Source organism: Phaenicophaeus curvirostris, chromosome 6 (genome assembly GCF_032191515.1).
Source record: "Phaenicophaeus curvirostris isolate KB17595 chromosome 6, BPBGC_Pcur_1.0, whole genome shotgun sequence".
In the NCBI taxonomy this organism is placed as follows: domain Eukaryota; kingdom Metazoa; phylum Chordata; class Aves; order Cuculiformes; family Cuculidae; genus Phaenicophaeus; species Phaenicophaeus curvirostris.
This window is the reverse complement of record NC_091397.1, coordinates 16585054-16602085: the sequence shown is the minus strand read 5'-3', so window position 1 is coordinate 16602085 and position 17032 is coordinate 16585054. Positions and strand designations below refer to the sequence as shown.

General features: G+C 48.2%; 1 protein-coding gene across 2 annotated transcripts in view; it reads left to right on the top strand.

The window, feature by feature from the left end:
* JCAD (junctional cadherin 5 associated) overlaps nucleotides 1–17032 on the top strand; it is a 65434-nt gene that overhangs the window by 31380 nt on the left and 17022 nt on the right. The window contains exon 1 of one of the 2 annotated variants that reach the window (XM_069859431.1): nucleotides 4750–4829. The exons of the other annotated variant lie outside the window; for it this stretch is intronic. The gene's annotated coding sequence lies outside the window, so the exon portion shown is untranslated. Of the gene's footprint in view, nucleotides 1–4749; nucleotides 4830–17032 lie in introns of those variants that run through there. 2 annotated transcript variants of the gene reach the window in all.

Here is a 17032-nt window from a genome sequence, read left to right as displayed (position 1 = left end):
TTACTACTTGCTGGGTTCATGCTTCTTTCCAGATACCCGCTTTTGTCACACACAGCCACTACTGAGCCAGCCATCTCAGGAATGCTTTAGTGCTCTTCTTCTCTTCTGCAGAACCCAGTTACACACTTCTCTCACAGCCACATTTAGTTCTTCCAGCCTTTTCAAGGCTGAAACTCTAAACTGGAACTCTAAACTGAAGAACTATGCTCTCCTTCTCTGGAAACAGCCAGAAGAGGCACATCTTTCCAGGTGGCTATAAGACCATGGGCTTTGCAGAGAGGCAATGCTCCATCAGTAGTGCATATTTTGGGCATCAAAAAGCAGAACTGCTTTTTTTGCCGCCCCTGCTTTTCTTCACCTTTACCCTTCTCCTGGCAGTCACAGTCTGCCTTGCAGCAGCCACCTGGGACCACAATCCCATAGATCTGGGCACTGAACTAAGGCAAAACCAGAAGCAACATCTGGCCAAAGAGTCTGGTCTCCAACAGGCAGATGATAAGATACAGCAGGAGCAAAGGGAGTCACTGAAAGCCATTGCCACTGAGGAGCACAGTACTCTGACTTCCCTAACTAATGGCTTCATGCATTACACTAGCCCACTGGGCAATCCTGCTCAGACATGATCCGGGGCTGCCAGCCAGCATCCATCCTTAATTGTGAATCCAGCCTGAAAGATACATCAGATTGCCTCAAAAATCAAGCAATTTGCTTTCAGGTGTCTGGATGCAGAGCTACATTCAGTTCAGGTTTTCAGGCTTTTCTCTGTAACAGGAGAGCTAGAAGAATGGGCAGCTGTTTCCTTATTTTAGGAGGAAAGCTCTGTTTCTCAGCTTGAGGCCTTTTGGATTGATTCCAGGGAAATCTTCAGTGACTGTAGGACTCCAAACAAACCTGCAGAAGTGCCTCCTTCCAAGGACTGCACCTCCCTCGGCAGCCCATTAAATGTGCTCTGAAGAGGTGTAACAAAAAATAGCCCCAGGTGTAGAGATACAGCTCTGAGGTATGTTGACCTCTATGCTTTTATCATTGTCTGTGACCTCTCAAAGACTAAAAGATGTCCCTTCCCTTCATCTTGACACAAGTAAGTAAATGATCCAGATTTCCTACACTGTAGTGGCAGCTCCAGCCTGCGTCCTCCCTCTTCCCATCCCCTAAAGCCAGTGCTACAGCAGCTTTCCCAACTGAGAGCCAAGAGCTCTGGCAGCAAGGACCTGCTCTGTGCAGTGTATTGTAGCTACCCATCAGGGAGCAAAAGCTTTTTGGCTTGTGAGGTAGTGATGCAAACAGGACTGCCTCCTGCGACCTTGTTCTCCTACAAGAAAATAGCTCTGAGCTGCAGCCACACAGATGAGAAAATCATCCTGGAATGTTTTTCATACAAGAGAGTAGAGACAAAACTCCAACAGCTCCCAATTTGCCTGTCAGTCCAGATATTCAAATAATAAACCGTAACTCGTTACAGCATGGCTTCCTTGATGGAAACTCATGCTATCGTCACGTCCATAAGAAGATGCTCTGTGACAAAAACTAAACTTCCTACTGATTGACTGTGTCAGGTACAAGGCTTTGACATGGCAAAATATGGAGTTTTCCCAACTAGCAAAGCCATGGAGAACTCTACAGGTACCCTGCAGGGGTAGGGTATAAGGTGCCTGTTGGAGGGTCCTGCTGGAGGTCCCCCTGCTGCCGTTGGCATTGCCCTTGGTAGATGCTTCATGTGTCAGTGTCTGCAGTCTCAGAGCTTCACTGCTGGAAGACAAAAGGAGGTGTCTGTAGGAAAGCAGGTCAATGTCAATTATTCCCAGTGCCCTACAAAACTGGGCCACCAGAAAACTTGTATTCAGTTCTTGGCTTTCCTACAGATTTCTCCCATGACCTTGGACTCATCATGTAACTTCACTGCCCTTGTTTCCCTGCTATTAGCTAGAGCTTGTATTGAATAGGACTCAATTCATGGACATATGTAAAGTGCTTTGATAGCCTAGGGTAAGAGTCTGTCACGGTCGGGGCAATCCATGACACGTAGAAGTTGTGGGCCAAAAGACCATCTTTATTGATTTTACAAGACTTTTTATACCCCTTCCCGAGCTGCGCGTCCATGCATGATTGGTTTAGCTAAAGACCGGCAGTTCATAATTGGACGACTCCTTCTCAGTTGTAACTTGATAATTGGGTGATTCCACCTGCGGCCTGGCAGCTTCCTAATCTTGTTTACTCAGCTCTTCTTGGCGCCTTCCAGCTTCTCCAAGGATACATGGGCATCTATTCAAGGCCAATGTTTAAGTTCACACACTCTAACTCCTCAGACCAGCCGAGGTTTCCCACAGAAGTCAATTAAGGTATGGTGAGCAGTTGATGGGCTCAAGCAATTGCTAAAGTAAATGATTCACAAACACATACTTCAAGAGTGTCATTAAACCAAAACTGATTTGCAAATTATTCACCTGTTTCTAGAGGCTGAATAAATGATGGGGAGGGGAGAGGGAGGAAAGCAGGCAACCAGCAGCACTTGAAAATGGTTTGCAAATATCACAGTGAATACCATGGCAAGGAAAAGCCTGCCCCCGGCAGGTACAGCAGTATTTCAAAGGGTATACCCTGCTCCCTCTCCATCCTTGATGGATCCCAGTCTTCCCTTCTGCAATTTTTCCTTGTGCAGAGAAAGTTAATGTTTTTCTTTTTAGCTGAGCCATGAACTGAGCTCAGCTATGAAGAGAGAGTGGACAGGAGGTGCCCATTCACCTGTTTGGAGGAAACAACCTCCTTGATGCAAGTGTGTTCTGCTGGCAGGGCTGCTGCTCTTGGGGTGAGCTCCTGGGTCAGGCCCCTCTGAGTTATCTGAGTGTGTCTTGTTGAACCAAACACACTCCAGAGTCTCAACATCCTTCTTGTGGTGAGGGGCCCAGAACCGAACACAGTATTTGAGGTGCCGTCTCACCAGTGCTGAGTACAGAGGGAGAATAACCTCCCTGGACCTGCTGGTCACACCGTTTCTGATACAAGCCAAGATGCCACTGGCCTTCTTGGCCACCTGGGCACACTGCTGGCTCATGTTCAGTCGGCTGTCAACCAACACCCCCAGGTCCCTATCCTCCAGGCAGCTTTCTAGACAGACTTCTCCTAGTCTGTAGCACTGCACAGGGTTGTTGTGCCCCAAGTGCAGGACCCGGCATTTGGCCTTGCTACACCTCATGCCATTGGACTCTGCCCAGCGGTCCAGCCTGTTCAGATCCCTTTGCAGAGCCTCCCTACCCTCCAACAGATCAACACTTCCACCCAGCTTAGTGTCGTCCGCAAACTTGCTAAGGGTGCACTCAATGCCTTCATCCAGGTCATTGATAAAGACATTGAACAGGGCTGGACCCAGCACTGAGCCCTGGGGAACCCCACTTGTCACTGGCCTCCAGCTAGAGTTAACTCCATTTACCACCACTCTCTAGGCCGGCCATCCAACCAGTTTCTCACACAGGAGAGCGTGCGCCTGTCCAGAGTGTGCCCCATCCCTGGAAACATCCAGGGTCGGGTTGGACGGGTCTCTCTGAGCAACCTGATCATGTTGAAGATGTCCCTGCTCGCGGTGGTGGGGCTTGGACTAGATGCGAACTTTAAGGGTCCCTTCCAGCCCAAACCCTTCTGTGATTCTAAGGGCTGATGCCTGCAGCGGGGCGGGGGGCGGTCAGGGCTGGGGGCGGTCAGTGTGGGGCTGGGGGCGGTCAGGCTTGAGGTGCGGCCAGTGTGGGGGGGGGCGGTCAGTGTGGGGCTGAGGGCGGTCAGTGTGGTCCGGTCAGGACTGTGGGGCGGTCAGCGTGGGGCTGTGAGCGGTCAGGGCGGGTCTGCGGGCGGGCAGTGTGGGGCAGTCAGGACTGTGAGGCGGTCAGTGTGGGGCTGGGGGCGGTCAGAGCGGGTCTGGGGGCGGTCAGTGTGGGGCTGGGGGCGGTCAGGGCTGGAGGCGGTCAGTGTGGGGCTGGGGGCGGTCAGGGCGGGTCTGGGGGCGGTCAGTGTGGGGCTGGGGGCGGTCAGGCTGGAGAGTGCGGTCAGGCTGGGGGGGGGCGGTCAGTGTGGGGCTGAGGGCGGCCAGTGTGGTCCGGTCAGGACTGTGGGGCGGTCAGCGTGGGGCTGTGAGCGGTCAGGCTAGGGGGGCGGTCAGTGTGGGGTTGGGGGCGGTCAGGGCGGGTCTGCGGGCGGGCAGTGTGGGGCTGGGGGCGGTCAGGCTGGAGAATGCGGTCAGGCTGGGGGGGGGCGGTCAGCGTGGGGCTGAGGGCCGTCAGTGTGGTCCGGTCAGGACTGTGGGGCGGTCAGGCTGGAGAGTGCGGTCAGGCTGGGGTGGGGCGGTCAGCGTGGGGCTGTGAGCGGTCAGGGCGGGTCTACGGGCGGGCAGTGTGGGGCAGTCAGGACTGTGGGGCGGGCAGTGTGGGGCTGGGGGCGGTCAGAGCGGGTCTGGGGGCGGCCAGTGTGGGGCTGGGGGCGGTCAGGCTAGGGGGGCGGTCAGTGTGGGGTTGGGGGCGGTCAGGGCGGGTCTGGGGGCGGTCAGTGTGGGGCTGGGGGCAGTCAGGCTGGAGAGTGCGGTCAGGCTGGGGGGGAGCGGTCAGCGTGGGGCTGTGAGCGCTCAGGGCGGGTCTGCGGGCGGTCGGTGTGGGGCAGTCAGGACTGTGGGGCGGTCGGTGCGGGGCCGAGGGCGGTCAGGGCGGGGCTGTGGGCGGGCGGGGCGGGGCTGGGGCGGTGATGGCCACCGCCTCCCAGCCCGCCCCGCCCGCGCTCGGCGCCTCCCGGGTGCCGCGGGCGCGGAGCGGCCCCGCCGCGGCTGGAGGTTCGGCCGCCCTCCCGGAGAGGTGAGTGCCGGCCGGCGGGGCGCGGGGGGAGCGGCGGGGCCCGGCCCGGCCCGGCGATGCCCTCGGGCTCCCGGCTGCACCTGCTCGTCCCCGCCGCCCCGTCTCTCTCGAGGCTCCCGGGGAAGCGGCTCGGAGCCGCTCACCTGGATTTCCACCCGGGACCGGGCGCCGTCGGGGCGCGGCGTCGCGGGGCGGAGCGCCGGCCGTTCTCGGTGGTTATTCTCATTCCGAATAGATCTTCGGGGTTGTTTCCTTTCGGGTGGTTGTTCTAAACCCTCTGCTGTTGCAAAGAGGTGAAAGCGAGCTGCTCTGTCAGTAGGAGATCTGCGCTGTTATGTCATTTCATAATTGCCTCGGAATTACAAATTATGGCCTTGATCTGGCGCTGGATCTCCGCCAAAGGACTCTTGTGTCTGTTAAGGGATTTTTTTTCTCCTTTCTTATTTTTTGTTGAGAGTTGAAAGTAATGTCTTTTTTTTGTGGTGTGGACCCTACGCATTAAGTTACTGTGGTTCATGTCTTCAAGTGCGAATGTGATGTGGCTGTTCAGAGCAGTCGGTCTGACCTGCACAGCCAAGACATTAAATCTTGGCTAACGACAATGAGAATTGTGTCCTGCCGAAAAGTGTTGGGCTACAGTTCTTTGCAGGAGCTGAAGCACTTTCTCTTTGTCACTTTAAAAGTTCTGATTCTGCCCAGAAACACTGTTGCTGCTTGTGGGTAACAGACACATGGAAACTAGCAACCTTTTGTCTTCAAACTAAAGAATATCATATTAATGACAGAGAATAGTTCTGCAGTTCGGAGATGCAGCCACTGCGAAAGCCTCAATCTGTGGCAGTGCTTAGTTTATAATCACAGAGGCTAGATCTGCCCTGCCTTGCTGTGCGCTTGAAGTTCTACCACTCACCGTGGTACCACTAGGAGGAAAAGAAGTGTTGTCCTACCAGCTGTTCCCTTTGCCAAGGATGCTGAGAGCAGCACAGCCCAGGGGAGCTCAAGGCAGGTTGCTGCCACCAGGTTGAGAAGCTGAGCAGGGCTGTCCCCTCAAGGCAGGGTGTTCTCCTAAACTGTGCCACCGGGGCGTGGTGTAATACCAACTAAAATACCCGTTCAGTTTGTTGTTTTGAAGGCTGGGTCCACTCCTGCATCCTCCCTTCCTATGGTGACGTTCAGGAATTATCCATGCTGTGACATGTATTTGCCAGCCCTTGGAAAAGACAGATCTTTCAGGGTCTGATGAACTGTGTGTATCAAGTGGCATGCTACAGTAGTATATTGTTCTTTAGATGCATAATTTCACTGGCTTTTTATGACCTAAAAAGTACACAGAAAATAAACAAGGGCGTATTGTTCTATAGGAAGGATGCAGAAAATTCTCCTGTCTTAGCTGTTAGTTAGGGAAAGATTACTTTTAAGTGTTTCTCCTGATTGTCAGAGAAATGACATGGCACATGTGAGCTTGGTTTCTGCCAAGCAGACTTTATTTGGAAGGTGAGGCATTTCTGAACTTCTCGGTCACCTTGGAACTAGTTACGAGTGCATAGCAAAGTCCTGCCCAAATCTTCTCTTCTAATTAATTTGGCCAGAGGCCATCCTAATTAACCTTGAGGGAGTTCAGGGGTGGGAGAGCTTGGTATGAAACAATTGTTCTCTTGTAATTTGCTGTTCACAATGTGTTGACCAAACCACGAGCCGCATCTCTAAAATCCTCTGGGTCTCTTGCTGAAGCCATTAAAACAGTTTATTTGTTTTTTTTAACAGATGTTGTTTTCCACTTCTTCAGTGGAAAGGGTTATCTCACTTTCTGCAACCTTCTCATTGTGCTTTGTTTCAAGAGCCGGTGGACTTGGGCTTGCTGGGGAAGCTTACTCACCAGTTCCAGCAATGAAGGAAGGGGTTGGTCAGCCTTTCAGTGGTCTTGATGGGAAATTAAGGTCTCTATGTACATAAACTGATAGCATCTTTTCACATCTACCTAGAGATAACCCGCGATTCTTCTGGTATTGGCAGTGCCAGCATAGAACAAAAATCATCAGCAGCCTCTTTGTCACCCAAGTGTATTGTGGTTAGGATATTAATAGAACTTGTCAGCCATAACTCAGGCCATCTCAAATGGTGGGGCAAGGGAAGGGGGTTGAAATCTAAGCTAATCAAAAAAAAGAAAAAAAATGTTAAAGGCTGAGTTCTGCTTTTTGAAAGTGCCAAGTGTGTGATGACCAGGACAAAATGAAAAGCCATTTCTGAAATTTTAGGGTAGTCCCTCTTCCCCTGTCACGACGATGGCTGCTCACCTTGTTGGTCCAGGGGGGCTCCTCCGTGCTTAGGAGCTGGATCACTTTTCACCACCCTGGGTTTGCCATATGGGCAGGGGGTAGGCAGACCTGCCCAGCACGCACAGTGCCTCAGCAGTGTAGCAGGGCTTGCACGTAGGCTTCTTGAGCATCCGTCTTATTTTCTTCTACGCCAATGCATACAAATGCTACTTTGGCATTTATTTTCTGGTAGTGTGAGGGGTCAATGGGAAATCCTGCTGAGACTACAAGGCAGGACACACAGATGCGAGAAAGAAAGATCAAAGGCATCTATAATACAGGAAGAAGCAGAGGGTCAATCCAGAAGAGAGGGCATTTGATTATACGTACAAGGGTGATATAAAAGGGATAATAACACAAGAGAGGATGGTGATGTCTGAAAATGGGTAAACAAACAGATGCATGAGGCTATACTGAGGACTGATTTACTCCAGCAGACGCAATCCTTATCTCTTTGAAAGAAGAGAAGGCCACACCAACCTTGGAGCGCCTCTGCTCCCAGACACGTTTGTGAGCGGGAGAAAGTGTTTGTTTACGGATCTCTCATTGGTGACTCCTGGCCTGATGGGACGGCCTGCCCTGCTGTGATTAGTAGGATGCTAATGTGTGTAATCCTTTTGATCGGAGAGCCCAGGCTCTATACATCATGTCACTGTCACCTCAAAGAAGTTCAACTATATGATGGATCCCTTATTAAAAACCCGTACTCTGAAAGCTTTAATACAGTTATTACTGAGACAGAGAGGTTTTTTGTTAAAAAGATGCAAGCAATAATAATGATCAATGTAGTCCTAGCATGAGAGTAGCTTACTAGTTCTTTGCCCATAGGACTTTTAGGTGGGATGACTAGCCCATAACGTCTTGATTTTAAGATGTGAGAAACAAGTGTGATTCCATGTGCTTTGTTCCACAAGAGCAGATTGCTCTGTACAAAAGTGTCGTAAGCAGCATGGAAACATTTGTCCGAGTCCTAAAAAATACCCTCTTCTGCAGTTTCTTTTTGGGAGGGAAAGAGTTGATTAATTAGACTTTGTTTAATAAATCTACTAGTTTGTTCTCTTGTTGTGACAAACAAAAGCTGTCATTTGAGGAAATACACCATATGCTGCCAACTGGTCTAAGGTCTGGTTATATCTGGAGCACAGGGTAGCAGTGAGTACTCTTTAACAATTGCTCCCTCTCCAAAAAAAATCTGGACCAATTTCAGTGCTCTGTCATCGGTGGAAGCAAGCTGTTGACATTTTGAAAAACAGCTAATATGAGCAGTGGTGTCTGTGCATGCTTGGATGTTTCTGCTCTCCCTGTATGCGCTTACTTCTGTTTGGATGCTTATGAGCCTCAGCAAATCAGTGCTCAGTCAGGTCTGGATTGGTCCATGGCAAATTTAAAAATCAACCTTATTTCAGATACAAACTCCTTTCCATGCATCGTCAAACACATATTTCAGCATTGTGTGAACCTAATACTCAAATACTCACGTTGCTTAAAAAACATAATCTCGCTCTCTGCCATTTTTTCTTGGCAAGTCTGAGAAGGCAAACTTTGAAATACAACTTGAAACCTAACAAACGGGGCTGGCAACCCCTGGAGAGCAGCCATCACTCATTAAGGTCTCCCCCAGGAGGTGCTCTGCGCTCTCTTTCATGCCACAGTGGGTTTGCTGATGCATCTGCACCGGTGAGATAAAAGACAGGAATATCTACCTCCTTAGAGTTAAATAAACTCTTTAACGCTCGCTCCTCTTCTCCTTCCCACTTCCTATTTTTTATTGGAGACACGTATCATTAATTTATTCTCTGGCACAGTTCCTCTGTGATTTCAGTGAGGACTTTTTGCTCAAAGAATGCAAAGAGGATGTGAGCTGTAATTTTCACTGTCTGTGAAGCTCTGTGTTAGAGAAAAAATGTGAACCCTCCTGCCCACAGATAATGAGGGTTAAACACAAAAAATCACAGATTTCTTTTTAATTTCTGTGAGATGAATAGAAGATACATGCAGGTCTGGGAAGGTGCATGGAGCCAACGTAAAATTGGCTTTTCTTCCAGCAATTACTTTGGCACATCTTATTCCTGTGCAGTCAGCAGAGATGATTACGTGTTTAGCTTTGGTGGCTTTGAAGCCCTTGCTGGCTGCAATGGGAACATCAGGTCATGTGTAGATTCCTTCCATGTGAGCATGTCTCTTGTGTCTCAATCTCCCTATCCCTCCCATCTGTGGAAGAGAGGCAAAGATTCTCTTCCTACTGAGTGGTGTTTGTTGCCTTGCCAGGCCTTCCTGCCCTTGGCATCCCCTCACTCTTCCCTGCAGAGCAGAGGATGTCAGGACAGGGGGTTACAAGGTAGGTCATTGTTGGCATTTTGTGATAAGGAGTTCATTTTACTTTGCACAGTAGTATCAGGGGGAAAGCTACAAGGCCAGGTGCTATTTATAAGACTGGGAATTTTGCACAGAGGGGGTTTGATTTTTTTCGAGAGAAGATCATAGAATCATAGAATCACTAGGTTGGAAAAGACCTCTTAGATCATCGGGTTCAACCATTCCAATCTGCCACTAAACCGTGTCCTTGAGTACCTCAGACTGGTAAACAAAGTCTTGTGTACGATGTATTACCTTGGGAAGTTGTGCTTACAGTGCCACTTCTTTGTACATCCCTGGAGGACTTCAGCTCCCAAAACTCAGTGCACTGATCCTCCTCAGCTCCATGTGGCTCACCACAGAGGTTCATGTGGGCATACAAAACCTAAGATCCAGCCCCTTAGAAGAGAACAGAGGCCAACAAACTATAACTGAAGATTCAAGATGGGAAATACTCAATATCTGAAGTCTGGAAACTCCAGATGTGTGGCATACCTACAAAAGAATACTTTTATAGGGGAGACGAAGAAGAAGAGGAATGTAAAAATGTTGTGTTTCCATCCCAAATCCCTTGGTTATGAGGCAGGATCTGCTTCATCTGCACTGTTCCTGATACAGTTTAATTTAGCCAGTTCTTGAAAACCTCTGTTAATGAAGATTCACAGCCTCCCAGTGTAACCAGTTGTTAACTATCATCATGGCTAGGAGTTCCTCCAGATATCTAATCTAAATCTCCCTTGCTTGCATGCTAAGCCAGGCCCTTCAGTTTTCCACATCCCCAGGGAGCAGGACAAGATTATCACTGCCTTTTAGCAGCCTGACATATTTGAAACTTGTTACCATTTCTCATTCTCTCACCCTCCTCCCTCCTTCCCTTTCTTTCAACTAAACAAGCCCACTTCTTGTAACCTCTTCTCAAGGAGTCAGACTTCCTATACTAAATTCTTGTGAGCAAGTGGCAGGGAGCAGCATCTTGCTTGACATAGGGTCCAAAACTGAATGTAGGGCTGAGTGGACTAAAGAGCCTGATGCGTGATGCTCCTCTTGTTATATCTCCAAGCATATTCTCCTGTGTGCACCAAGCCCTGCACTACTCTTGATGTCTTCTTTCTTTGTGGATCTAGTACCCGAGAGTCTTTTGCCGTACCCCTCCATTTCGCACTTTTGCATTGCATCCTTCAACGTGGTGCTTTATGCCTGTCTATTGAATCTGCAGTCATTCATTTCAGACTGGATCTATAATTCATTAAAATTTTATTCTAATTGTAATCCCTGAAAATGCTTGCAGCACTCCCTACAGATTTGTAATTGTAATCTTTATTCTAATTTACAAGCCATTAATGGAAATACTGAATATAGCAAGACCCTAGGCACAGACCTTATATGTCTTTTCAGGTTGACATTGAATTTGCTACCTCTTCCTTTAGTACAGATTCAAAACATTTATATACCCACCTAGAGTAAACCATACCTAAGTTGTGTTCACCTCGTTTGCATATAAGACTATCACATGTGTCCATCAAAAGCCTTCCTCGTTCCAGTGTGCAGCTGCGCCTGTTTTTTCCTCTCTAGTCACTATGCTTCCAACTCCATCAAAGAAAAAAATCAAATTGATTAGACTTAATTTGTTCTTGACAAGTCTATGTTTTCTGTTTTCTCATGACTTTATCATGTGGGAGTGGATGCAGCTGCAGTGTGGGGCAGGAAGCAGGGAGCTGGAAAAGCCGCTGCTCCTCCTGGATCACATACTCGCTCCCTCCTGCTCTGCGATAAGTTGACACCTGTTATAAGTATTTACAAGTGCGTTGAATAATAATTTATCTGAGTAGATACAAAAGCCAGACTGTTTGGTCTATGATACCTCAGAGCTGTCTCCTTCCCCTTTTTGTTTGAAGTTAGTTGATATGTTTGCCCTTCACTGATCCTTTGAGAATTTCTGGGAGGTATTTACTCACAGCTGGAGGCTTCCCTGCCAGCTCTCTACTCCTTCCTTACTCCTCGCCTATGCTTAATTAAGCCCTGCCGAGTTGAATGCATCCAACTTACATTAATGTTCTCTAATCTCTTTTTCACATGTTCTAGACTATCTTTGTATTAAATGGCTATTACTTGGTCACAGTGAACATTATTGTTGAAGGCTCTTCAAGCATATGAATTTTGTCTTTCCTGATGGATCATGTGTCTCTGAGCCAGTGAATGTGGTGGTGGTTGTTTCCACAGTGGAGGGCAGGAGCACGCTATGCTGAGGCAGCTGCATGCACAGCAGGCTGCCATTTACAGGCCCAGCTGACCTTATTGTCCTCCAAAAAAGATGAAATGATCAAGGTAAAAGCCTCATTTAATGTCTTTATTTTTGATAAGCTGGGTCAAATACACACATGCAAAACTGGAGTGAGAAAACAGGAGCAATTACAATGGCCAAAGACTTAGATATTCTCCTGGGATGTAGCTCAGGGTTATGTTTAGACTGAACGAGTAGTACCATTTAGTATTAAAAATTCTACTAAAAGAACCTGTTTTCCATTGCTGTAGTCTGTCAGGCTTTTATCACTTGATCTGAGACTTTCAGGTTGTGTCTCTCAGGCTAAATTTATTTTAACATCATCAGCTAAACCAATTCAACTATTTCCAAGGAAAAATAGTGGCGAGGAGGGAAGGAATGTTGTTTTACCCACATTAAAAAGGGGAAAGAAAAGAAATCCTCCAGCTGTTTGATTGAGAGCTGCAGTGCCATCATGTTCAGGAACAAGATCTATGATGACAAGGCTTGGAGATGTCTGCGCATGTTCTCACCAGACTCATCTCAGTTTCTAGTCTCTCCATTTTCCAAAGTTTTTTTCCTCCTATCCATCAGCACCTCACAGCCTCTGGTGCTGAACAGGTCAATTGTGATGCAGTCCTGCACAGGACGGTGCTCATGCCCTAACTGCCCCAAGAGCTGTTCAAGCAGAGCGTGTCTGAGTGGTCCTGGCACAGTGCACAGTGCACCTCCCCAGGGCTGTGGTGGTGGAGCTTGATTGTTCCCTTAATGACAGCTGCTGCTTTTTCCAGGTACAGGTGAGATGGAGTCTCGGACCTGGGAGTGGAGAGCACACACAGAGGTACTTCTGCTGGAAACAGATGAGGTAGAGGCTGGTTATCAGGAGGGAAGGAAGAAAATTGGGGTGAGGGATTCAAACAGAGGACTGGCAGGGAGAAGCTGTAAGGGCTGGAGGAGGGCAAGGCAGGCTGGCTAGCACAGTGGTAGGCTGTGTGGGGAGAGCAACCAGACTGGTGGGAACAAGGAGACAGGAAAGCAGGGAGGGGTTGTTGGGAGGTGATGGGAAGGACAGGTGGCTCTGACCAGCCAGAAGGCTGACAAGTGGGAAACGAAGGCACTTGAGTCTATGGTGGTGAGGAGCTGATGGGGTGGGAGGGAGATGAGGATTGCCTGGACAAAAGCATTGGTGCTGAATTAGATGGGCAGAAGGACAGATGAGAGCAAGGCAGATAAATGTCTGCAACTGATTTTTTGGCTCTTCCCATGTCTTCATTGTGTGGGCACCGGACTTGCTACACTTGGCTTGACATGCAGAGGCACTACATTCATACAACAGTTGCTTAGAATGTACCTCGTTCAGTCTTAAGGTTAAATGTTTTGAAAAATCAGATTGTAGACACTTTAGACTGGGTGTCTAGAATGGAGAGGGTTGTTTTCACTTCAGTCTATCAGCATAAATACTTAATTCTGGCACGTGTCTGTTATGAAATGGGAATAATGTCACCCAGACATGAATGAAGATAAGCTAGTTTAATGTGTGGCCCATCTGAATTATATGCTTTGTAATTCATATGCCTGTTAATAACTCTGTCTTCAGAACAGTGTTTGGATAGCTGCTGTAGATAAAGCCTAGGAAGACTACCACCACCTAGCCAGCACATCAAATGAGACAGGAGTCCTGCAGACTTCAGTAGCCTGAAGTCATGTAATTACAGACTGCGGCAACTTGTGTCCATGCAGGGTGCCTTGATTTTGGCAATTCATGATCTTTGTGTGCTTCATTTTGCAGAATCATGTTCCTTTGATGTTTTCATTTCCATAAAGTTGTACAAAATCACTTACAAAAAGGTTATAAATAGTTCTGCAGAAGTGTGTAGGGCAAATCATGCACAAGAAGGAGTTTCACGGGTCCTATTCAAACAGTTAAAGGGTGCCACCTTTCACTTTAAAAGTAGCAGAGGACAGGTGAGATGTAACAGAGGGCAGCCAGGGCCAAATCCTTTGTCATTTCTGATCTTCCACACAATGTGTGAGTGCTATGCCAGGATGCTCTCTGGAACCAGGGCTAACCAAAGAAGCACGTTGAAGGGCTGCTATAATTGCCATACAGATAGGATTTGGCAGCGCACAAACCTTCTCAGAGCACAGAGGTAAGAGCTGCTTCTGCCACTGCTAAAAGTGTTGGCATTCATCATTGCTGGTACTGGTCATCTCATAGGTGGTGGTGGCAACCCCCAGGTAACTCCTGCCACTGAAGAAAACCCAACAAATCAAGGCAGAGCATCAACAGAAACCAGGATATTTCCTCCGCTGAGAATGGGCTCCGGAAGCAGCTCAGAAGAAACTTCAGCACCAGGTTTCTTCAAGGTGTTCTTCCAGGGTGCTTTGGGCTTTTCTCAGGGCCAGTGGCGAGAGTCCTGCTCTGGGACAGACCACCCTAAGCCCACATGCTCTGATGATGTTTCCATCTCTATTGTGTCACACTTGCCGATGCTGCAGGCCCCCATTGTGTCTGCTTGTGCTGAGGCTGATGCTGGTTTCCACCAGTCAGCCTGTGCTTGGTTTTTTGCATCTGAGAGTGCTGCCGAGAAGATTCCAGAGAAAAGCTTGGCCCCCATTTCCAGTGTAATGTGGAGTTTTACCGGTTGACAGGGACAAGTCGGAAACACTGGTGAGATAGCAGGCATCCTCAGGAAGCAAACCCTATCAGAAAGCACTGATGTCATTGGCAAACAAAACAAATGAGTGCTGGAAAAACAAACTGTTTTCCAGCATTGTTGATCTTCTCTCAGACTGGAAGCTCTGCACAGCCTTTACTCTTTGGCCCAGTCTGACAGATTATTTACAAGACAGTGCTGCAGCAATGGTTTTGTTACTCCTGCCAATACAATCCCTTTGATTTTATTTTTTGGATTTCTTTATCTAAGGAAGGGTGGGAAGAGCATCCCAGCACTGCAGCCAGATTTAGAAAGCTGGCCAGCGTCCTTGCAGACGTCAGGTCCTGACATACTTGATGTCCTGCAGGCTTTGCTTGAGCAGGGCCTCTGGCTCCCCTGCCTCCAGCCAGATCAAATGCAGGGGAACAATACCTGCCTGTGACTTCTGCACAACCCTTCGAGGCATGTGTCCTGACAGCATCCCAGCTAGTAGCTGCTGGCCATCATTGCTACCAGCTCCTGGGGCGTGGAGAATTTCTCTTTCTGGTGCACCTGGAGAGAGCTAATCAGGGGTCTTCCTGCTGAGGGCAGTTCAGCAGGCAGAGGGGTGCTGGCTACTCTGCCTTCTTTGTTTGCATTCCTGATCTGCAATGGGCATAGTTATAATGTCCTGTTCCCAACTGGGCCTTCCCACTGCCTGTAGCACTGCAGGGTTTTTCCTTCTTTCCACATGTGATAAATTTGCAGAACAGGAGGAGATAGTCACACCAGTTCCTCACAGTGCATTTTCACCCCGTTGCTTTTTACCACCAGTGCCAAAAGTAGGATCAGAGTAGACCTCATGGATTGGAGGCTTCTTGCCCACTCACCTTTGCCTTTTTGATGGCACCATGGCTGCAGCGAGTGGCAGAGAGAGGGTTAAGCTGCACTCCAAGCCAGCCTGACAATGGCAGCAGGAAAAGCCATTTCTTCCTTGCACCTGTGAGTGCTACAATGGGCTTTCTGCTGCTTATAGTAGTCACATTGGATCTTTCTCTTCTTAGAAGCTGAACAGCTCTAGCAGCCAGCTGTTTCCCTTGTACCTGGTTCCTTGCACAGTCCAGGGTGGTGGGTGGATGGAAAATCAGCCTTTCAGGTCAGCATTCAAAAATAATCTACAAAGCCTTCCCTTGCTTCCAGGCGGGAAGGGTCTTGCTCCTCCCTGCTTTCTGCCTGCTTGCACTTACTGTTGGCTCACTTACTGGGAATTTGGAGTCCTGTTTCTAGCAAAGTATACTTTATTTCTCTGTTTTGAAAGGGTGTGTGGAGAAGGGATTCATTAAGCTCCAGAGACAAACCAGTTTAGGTGCTCAGCAGGCTCTCAGGTTGAAAAGCCACTTCTGCAGCGTTCCAGGTTACCAGTTAAATTATGGTTCTGCATAAAATATGTTCATGTTTTTTCACACTATCCTTGGGCAAATGCTGTGGCTGCTGTAGGCAGTGCAGGGCAGAGGCGGCTGGTGGGTCCCTGTGTGCCCAGGAACCACACACCAGACTGGCCCAGAGTGGCTGGTCATACCGGCTCCACAGTCTGCAGAGCATCCACGAGACAGGGTGGGAGCAGAATATGCATGGGCTGCTGGATAGGCACAAAGTGGCCATTAATACATGGAATGCTGCTCCACAGAAATTGGTTTGTATGCTAAGCCAACCCATCAACTCCTGCCTATATATAGCCTGGGAGATTCTGTACTAATAAATGTGTAGCAGCCATCTCAGTAGTTGCTCTATCTAAAGGCAATTATTATAAACAACAGTGAAGAGGGTTCTCCCTTTCTTGTTGCCCAAGAAAGCCCAGTGTAGAAAATGCGCTTGCTCTTCTTTGCAGAGATGATCTATGTCCTTTTAAGCAGCTGCCAATGCTGGGCTCCTGTCCCTCAGGAAGACCTGCTACTACTAAGGACACATGGTATTCACCAGGCATGTTAAATGAACTCTACATGCAGGAAAAATCATCTTGAGTGTTTTATGTTTTACATAATCAATCTATTTCAGTATGATTTACTTCTTTTTTATCTACCTTTTTTTTCCCCCTTTCTTTCTTCTGTAACACAGTTTAAGCAAGGAGGAATACACCAGAATGGGTTTGTTGCTGTGCACAACCTACAGAATAGATCATTACCTTCCACTCATTTTAAAACTCTAGAAGAATGGGCATTCCATAATTGCTGTAACAAGCTGCAAGAGTGGCGTAGACAATAGAGATTGTTTCCAGCCAACTAATTCAGTTTGCTGAATCTCTGCTGTAGTCAGTGAAGAATTGAGGGCTGTCACTGGAAAGAAAAATCTTGCCTGTCCTTTGGCTTGAAAATCATTGGGACACAGTAGACATGGGCATCTCAGGTTGTTTCCAGTCATTTTATGGAGTGGATGTGTGCTGTGAAAATAGACCATACTTAAAATTTTCGAGTTTGTATTATTCCAGTTGAGGATTACTGATTTCCAACAGGCCAGCAGGCCAAAATGAAAGTAGCCTTTAAAAAGGACTGTTCATCTGGGGTATTGCATGACATTACCTGGGTTTCTCATGTGGTTGCATAATTCATTTTTGTTCTCATGCGTATTTTGTCCTTGTTC